The sequence below is a fragment of the Epinephelus fuscoguttatus genome, linkage group LG11 (genome assembly GCF_011397635.1).
Source record: "Epinephelus fuscoguttatus linkage group LG11, E.fuscoguttatus.final_Chr_v1".
Lineage (NCBI taxonomy): Eukaryota > Metazoa > Chordata > Actinopteri > Perciformes > Serranidae > Epinephelus > Epinephelus fuscoguttatus.
This window is the reverse complement of record NC_064762.1, coordinates 16,200,795-16,209,180: the sequence shown is the minus strand read 5'-3', so window position 1 is coordinate 16,209,180 and position 8,386 is coordinate 16,200,795.

The following is an 8,386-nucleotide window of genomic DNA, read 5'->3' as shown; positions in this document are numbered from 1 at the left end:
AGCAAGGACGCTGATTCATCTCCCACCTAGTAACAGCAGCAGCCTGAGGTGATTCAACAGCAAATGGAAGCTAATGAAAGTGCCTTTACTAGGCATTCAAATTTAAGTGTTTCTAAGAGGGCATAACAGGCTATTACACATCTGTCTGACCAATATTTTGTACCCATCCTGAAACATAAACGCAGTTTTATTGTGGATTATATAATTGTAAGTGACTGTGTGGCTTTGGGATGATATTAAAAGACACTAGTGGTATGTTAAGATGACTGAGGCAAAGCCAAAGCATAGGTTGACTGTTTTTTTTATCTAAACCTTATTAAAATGCTGTTTCCTATCAGTTATAATGTAGTGTAACATAAGTTTACACTCTATGGCTGCATCTCAGTGGTTTCAAAACAGTCAAATGGGGCAATCCTTTAGGTATTTAAAGGTATACTATACAGGAAACAATGCAGAGACTCACACAAAATTAATCCCTCTCAATTATCACTTATGACCCTGACTCTGTCCTCTGCCTGTACTTTCTTATTTTCCTTGCGTTATTTTGTTGTGCTCATGGCATTCCGGGTCACAGTGCAAAGGTGACTTCAGGACTTCGGAAGAAGGTGCCAGACCGTAAATAGCACGCATCCAACAGGAAGCTGACACAGCACCCAAAAAAAAAACAAAAACGCAAGTATAGCGAGGCGAAATGCCAAGTGGACAAAGCTTGTTCCAAAATGATAGTGAATCTGGCTTTTACTTTAATTTTCGCTGGCAGGACTGTCAACCAACAGTAGCCAACAAGTCCTGCATAGTAAACATTTAAATAAGTGGTACCTGCTTTTAGGAAACTATGTTCCAGCAATACAAAGTGGCTTTCTGTTGTGTTTCTCTCTAACACATACACAGTCCATCAATAAAATCAGTCATTAAAGTTGAACTTATCAAAATCTATTGTTTTGATCCTTGTCTTTGCCGTGAACAAAATGTGTTAAAGCTGGAAACTAGAGATGACTGAAATATTTTCACCATATGCTCTCAGTAAAGTTTTTAAAACTAGTTAGTCTGCAGCTCAGTGCATTTGGTTGTTCTTGCTTTATTAGGCTGGTTAATATTGATGCAAAGCACGGACTAGTCTGTAACCAATGCACTGATGTTTCCATAATTATGTAGCATTGTTGGAAGCCATTGTATTGTATTTTATTAGCAATATGCACCATACAATTATCTTTAAATTTTCTGTGTTGATCCAATTTGATTCACTGAGTTGTCTGTGCATCCTGATGTTATTTTCACAAGTTGTTCTTTTACAAATAAGATGGATGAAGCTATTCAGATTCACCTGCTACAGGTTATAATTTACCTGTCTCTGTTCACTGTTTTAAACATGACGTCATCACAGCATCGAGATAAGAAGAGACACTACAGGTGAAAACATAGCTTTTTCATGCACTTGCAAATTTTGAGATTTTGAGCAATTTGGCCTCCATCAGACTAGTGGCAAGAAAACACCCTAAAGAGACATTTAGGCGTTTATTTTATTCAGATTTCTGCTCTGGAAATTTATGCAAAAAGTGCATATGTAATATGATAATACATTATTTGCATATTTAAACATACACATTTCTGAAAACTTGTAATACACGAAAAGTCTTAACAATCATCTGGGGATGTTTCATGTGATATCTATTTTATTTTTTTTACTCTATTCACCTATGGTGTCAATTTCTTGTCTAAACTTTACAACACATATCTTAAAGGCTATTTCCTGATTTTCTTTTTTCTCATAGTCTGAACCAGAAATCTCCACCTCAGTAGCACTTACATACACCAAACTTTGCAGTTTATTCCTACCTAAATTCTGAAGGTTTTAACAAAGGGCTTTATTCATATATCATTTAAATCCCAATTTATAGAACATTTTATTCCTAAAAACATGGATGCAGCAGCTTTGCTCTCTTATTTATTTATTTATTTATTTATTTATTTATTACTGTTAAATTAAACATTCTCCTTTTATTACCCATAGTGTATTCTATGTGTCTCACTGTTGCTGGTTATTGTTTATTGTCTTTTGCTGTTTAGATCACAAAATTTCGTTGTACTGCCGTGCAGTGACAATTTTGGCATTGAATTGAATTGAACTGAAATGAGTTTTGATTTTGATATGGCTGTTGACAGTATTTTCTGATTTATGGAGAGCTATAAAGAAATATCCCAAATCTCCTGACTAAAAACACTTTGACTCTTATATGTCAAGGAAATGGAACAAGAATTCTGAACCTGGCTTCATCCAGTGTTCAGACTTCTGTTCTGTAAATATGCAGATTAGTACATATTTAAATAGATAATGTCTCCTTTCAATATTCCACCATAAAATTCCAGAAAACTTGTAATACAAAAAAATAATTGTCCTGATGTTAGTAATGAATTAGGGAAATTCGTGATAAAATCTTTTAGTTAGTAAGTTAGTTTCTCCCTATTCACCTGTGGTGTCTCCACATTAATTGCACTGTAAATCAGGGCGCAAGAGAGGGATTCACAGGGAAAATCAGACCAACAAAAGAAAATCTCAGGTGTGCTGGAACAGACACATGTACCTCAGTATTGATGATGAAGACCACTCACTGGGCTGATTACATCAGCAGGCATGGACCCTATGGTTGTAAGCGGTTTAAAGTTTTGAGCCTAGCTTTGCTAATTGTGTCCAGGCCCTTAAGACTGATCTAATGAGTTCCCATCTGTCCAACTGTGGCTGCGTGGTTCAGACCTTTCTTGCTGATTACTGTACATCGAAAATAGCTCCCAGGTCTAAGGCAATTAGCGCGACAGTGTTATAACTGCTGCCACATCAGCATAGCTCTCTCACACTTGGCAAGCAGGCAGTAAAGCACCTTTGAATATGTTTAATGAGATGTCACTGACACTAGAAACAACGAAAAAGGCAATAGCTGTAGATCATAATGACATAACACAGCCCTGGTGTTCATTATGAGCAACTGAAGTTAATGCCCCTGGATGTCTGTCTGCTGCTGCACAAATCTGTAATTTCATTTAGTGACTCTATTTGGAGTGCCTGTGAACTTGTGTCCACCTGAGGGAGGAGTTAAGATGAATTAGTCAGCCAAGGGCAAAACCCCCAGAAGCTAATTAGTATTAAGGCTAACTGCCTTGGCTGTCTACTAATCAGCTGATTCTCACATGCACTCAAGCCAGACCAGCAACAGAACTGACCCTTTGGCCTGTACGTGCTTGCCAAACATTTCGCTCATGCCTGAAACAGAGATCTATTTGCAGCTGTTGGTGTCGTTGTATCACAAACGTGCTGCGTAAGCATGGGTGTGTGTTGTAAGACTACAGTCGGATGGTGAATATATGCGGGCTTTTGTTGGCAGTTGCACAAAGCGCTTGAGAGTGGAGACGTGTCCAGGCAAGTCGGGGCCAAAGGGAAACAAATATGCTGACCAGAGGGAAGATTGTGCTCGAACAATTTATATTCCCACTACACAGAATCTTCACTGTGTTACATTGAAAGGATTTGCAAATCAACAAATGGACATGAATAGTCAAAGGACCCCTCTTACAATGCAGCCCCCGTCCCTAAACACAGAGGATACATATGGTAGGGTGAAAGTAAGCAGCAAAAGGTCCCTATTACCCTGCAGCAGTAAATGCTCCCTGTGAATGTGTAAAGGTTGCTTTAAAGGTCCAGTGCATATGATTTAAGAGGACAGATTGGCAGATATGGAACATATTATAATAAGTATGTTTTCTTAAGTGTTTAATCACCTGAAAATAAGAATTGTTGTGTTTACGTTACCTAAAAATGAGCTGTTTATATCTACATAAGGAGCAGGTCCTCGTCCACGGAGTCTGCCATGTTGAACTGTCATGTTTCTACAGTAGCCCAGAATGGACAAACCAAACACTAGCTCTAGACAGGAGCCCCTTTGACACCGCCAGATTTTCGGCGAATGTTGGGCCGTTTTGCAGGCAAGCTGCAAGCGTTTAGACACACAGAGCCAGATTGGCGAGTTGATCCCATAGACTGTATAAAAATAATGGACGTAGTGGTTGATCCGAGGTGCCCAATTTTCCGCCGCGTAGGAGTAAACATATTGGCGGAACCTTTGGGCTGTTGATGACTTGTGGGAGGAGCTGTTGATGACACCGCACGTGCAACCCACTGGCAGTGGACTTACAGGAAACAGCTGATAGCAGGAATTAGCAGCTAGTAGCAAGAGGGAAACGCAAACCTGACAGACACTGTAAAAATGAGCAACTGGGGAGACAAGGAATTGCGCGCCCGGCTTGCCCTCGCAAACGAAGAGGCCATTAACTGTCAGATGACGGGAACGGTGAAGGATGGGCCAACTTATGACGGACACACACTGAGCTACACGTTTTGTTACTTACTCACGCCTGCCATTGCCGCAAAAAAAGGTGCATTCTGTATAAACAAAAGTAGGCAGGCGGCATTTCGCTGCACTCCCTGATTTTGTTTTTATACTGCCAATGCTGAAAGAACACTGATTGGGCTTTCCTGCAAATCTGTACAATTTCTATTTAAAAAGGGCTAGGGTCATTCACGTTCTCCTGTTTTTGTGTTATTTTTTTGCGTCAGAAAAACACTGATTTTTTACTGGTTTAAATTACCTGGACCAGGGTGCCCACCAGCTCACCTGGTAGAGTGGGCACCCCCATGTACAAAGGTTATGTCGTTGCAACAGCGGATGCAGGTTTGACTCGAGCCAGAGGCCCTTTGCTGCATGTCATCCCCCCCTTTCTCCTCCATCACTTGAAAACAGTCCTGTCCAATAAAGGCAAAATGGCAAAAAACCAAAGAAAAATATAATAAATTAATCACCTAGTCTGTTTGTTTTGGAGAGGAAGAGACCTCTGCAGATATTCTACTTGCAGAAAACACCTCCTAATCATCTGAATCTTAAGTTATCAGAGGAAAAAGTGAGCACACATTAGCAAGTGCTGGGCTAGTGCCCCATCTGATTAGCTGACAGCTTAGCAGAAACACTTAATGTGAAACTGCTTTATTCAGTGTTTTTACCAGTTTTAATCACCTGGTCTGTTAGTTTTAGAGAGGAAAAGACCTCTACGGTTAATTTGACTCCAGGTAAAAATATCCTGAATAATGAAGACTGGGGGAATCCTGACGGCGAGTTCATGCTTGGCACATGGCAATCTGCAGTCCTCAGCACTAGATGCCACTAAATTCTACAAAATTCTCTTTTAATATGACATCTCCAAAGTGAGTGTAAAGGCTACTCCTTTGGTGTTTCAATAGGATGTTCATTGAGCCCTTAGCCTGTCCAAAAAGAAATGCTAATAATAATCATATCACTCATAGGGGGGCACCCAAACCCTTGGGCCTGTGGGTCTGTCCCTGTGGGCCAGTTTGGTAATTCAACCATGTAACCATCCTGACATGCTTGTCAGCTTTTACGAGGTTAACATTTTCAAAGCTCTGCAAATTACTTTTTCTCCTCTTGCAATAAAATACAATAACTACTAGCAATTACAAGCATATCTTTTCACGACAACCCCCACAAGTCTTTTTTTTTTTTTTTTAGCTTTAGCTTAGCCATAATTAGCTCAACATAAGTAAGATGGCATTATCCCTTTTAAAAAGGTTCACACACTAACAGCCATCTAATGGGGGCTGAGGAGATAAAGAGATGGCAGCAGCATAGGAGGACATAAATACTATTGAATAAAAGACTCAAGGATCTGATGGCTTAGTGGGCTTACAGTAAGAGACCATGGGAACTAAATGCCCTCGTGGTCAACCGAGAAGCTCTAAGATTAGACTTTGGAAGGGGTGGCGGAGGATGTGACATGTCATGTTGGGCCTTTATTGTTATTGTATTATATTGGTTTCAGACATACTTAGCTTAAGGCAATGTTGTGCAATGAAACTGTTGTTTGTAAATGATAGTAATCTCAGGAAATTGCAATGTTTTGGTCACAACAATCACTTATCAGATTCTTCTGACTCACTGCTGTCACCAACTGGTAGGAAAGAAACTTGTTTTAAAAGCAAGATGTCCCATCCACAGATTCAAGCTACAGAATACTACTTTTATACAGTACAGGCCAAAAGTTTGGACACACCTTCTCATTCAATGCGTTTTCTTTATTTTCATGACTATTTACATTGTAGATTCTCACTGAAGGCATCAAAACTATGAATGAACACATGTGGAGTTATGTACTTAACAAAAGAAGGTGAAATAACTGAAAACATGTTTTATATTCTAGTTTCTTCAAAATAGCCACCCTTTGCTCTGATTACTGCTTTGCACACTCTTGGCATTCTCTCCATGAGCTTCAAGAGGTAGTCACCTGAAATGGTTTTCCAACAGTCTTGAAGGAGTTCCCAGAGGTGTTTAGCACTTGTTGGCCCCTTTGCCTTCACTCTGCGGTCCAGCTCACCCCAAACCATCTCGATTGGGTTCAGGTCTGGTGACTGTGGAGGCCAGGTCATCTGCCGCAGCACTCCATCACTCTCCTTCTTGGTCAAATAGCCCTTACACAGCCTGGAGGTGTGTTTGGGGTCATTGTCCTGTTGAAAAATAAATGATCGTCCAACTAAACGCAAACCGGATGGGATGGCATGTCGCTGCAGGATGCTGTGGTAGCCATGCTGGTTCAGTGTGCCTTCAATTTTGAATAAATCCCCAACAGTGTCACCAGCAAAACACCCCCACACCATCACACCTCCTCCTCCATGCTTCACAGTGGGAACCAGGCATGTGGAATCCATCCGTTCACCTTTTCTGCGTCTCACAAAGACACGGCGGTTGGAAGCAAAGATCTCAAATTTGGACTCATCAGACCAAAGCGCAGATTTCCACTGGTCTAATGTCCATTCCTTGTGTTTCTTGGCCCAAACAAATCTCTTCTGCTTGTTGCCTCTCCTTAGCAGTGGTTTCCTAGCAGCTATTTGACCATGAAGGCCTGATTCGCGCAGTCTCCTCTTAACAGTTGTTCTAGAGATGGGTCTGCTGCTAGAACTCTGTGTGGCATTCATCTGGTCTCTGATCTGAGCTGCTGTTAACTTGCCATTTCTGAGGCTGGTGACTCGGATGAACTTATCCTCAGAAGCAGAGGTGACTCTTGGTCTTCCTTTCCTTGGTCGGTCCTCATGTGTGCCAGTTTGGTTGTAGCGCTTGATGGTTTTTGCGACTCCACTTGGGGACACATTTAAAGTTTTTGCAATTTTCCGGACTGACTGACCTTCATTTCTTAAAGTAATGATGGCCACTCGTTTTTCTTTAGTTAGCTGATTGGTTCTTGCCATAATATGAATTTTAACAGTTGTCCAATAGGGCTGTCGGCTGTGTATTAACCTGACTTCTGCACAACACAACTGATGGTCCCAACCCCATTGATAAAGCAAGAAATTCCACTAATTAACCCTGATAAGGCACACCTGTGAAGTGGAAACCATTTCAGGTGACTACCTCTTGAAGCTCATGGAGAGAATGCCAAGAGTGTGCAAAGCAGTAATCAGAGCAAAGGGTGGCTATTTTGAAGAAACTAGAATATAAAACATGTTTTCCGTTATTTCACCTTTTTTTGTTAAGTACATAACTCCACATGTGTTCATTCATAGTTTTGATGCCTTCAGTGAGAATCTACAATGTAAATAGTCATGAAAATAAAGAAAACGCATTGAATGAGAAGGTGTGTCCAAACTTTTGGCCTGTACTGTATGTCTTTAAAGATTTCTAATATAACCTGATTGTCAGACTGAATTCATTTTTGCTCCACTAATCATTTATTTTGATTCCTTCTTGCATTGCTGAACAATTTGGAGATGAAGGCAGCATATCATGGATCTGGATGGCTAACTCCTAACAGGCTTTTAAACCAGGCTTGTACATATGATCTGAAATAACATAAATGAAAAGGAAACTGCAGACTCTCAGTTAGAGTCAGCAGCACTCAATGATTCATGAGAAAGCATGCTGTCCTTGACCCAGACGGCGAGAGGAGCTGCAGGGTGAAAATATCCTTGCACAGAGACAGTGTCTGACCATGTGGTGATCTGATTCCTCTGAAAGCAATAAAACAGCATTGCTCTTGGCTCTATGTAAACTGAATATATATCCCATAAATGTACATATTGCTATCAATGTTTTGTTGCAACATCAACATTTATATTCACTGCAGTTCAGCTCAGCTATAAATAGGAGAGAAATAGCAACACTCCTCATATATTCTGCTTTTTAAATGATCTTAATTCACTCATGATGCTGTAATATTAAAGCATTTACTCTGTCAAACATCTGTATGTATTTGTATGATATGCTGGTTACAGTTTCCCAGTAAAATGCAGGGACATATCCGGTACTGCATGTCTAGACTGCATGTGTTTCAACAT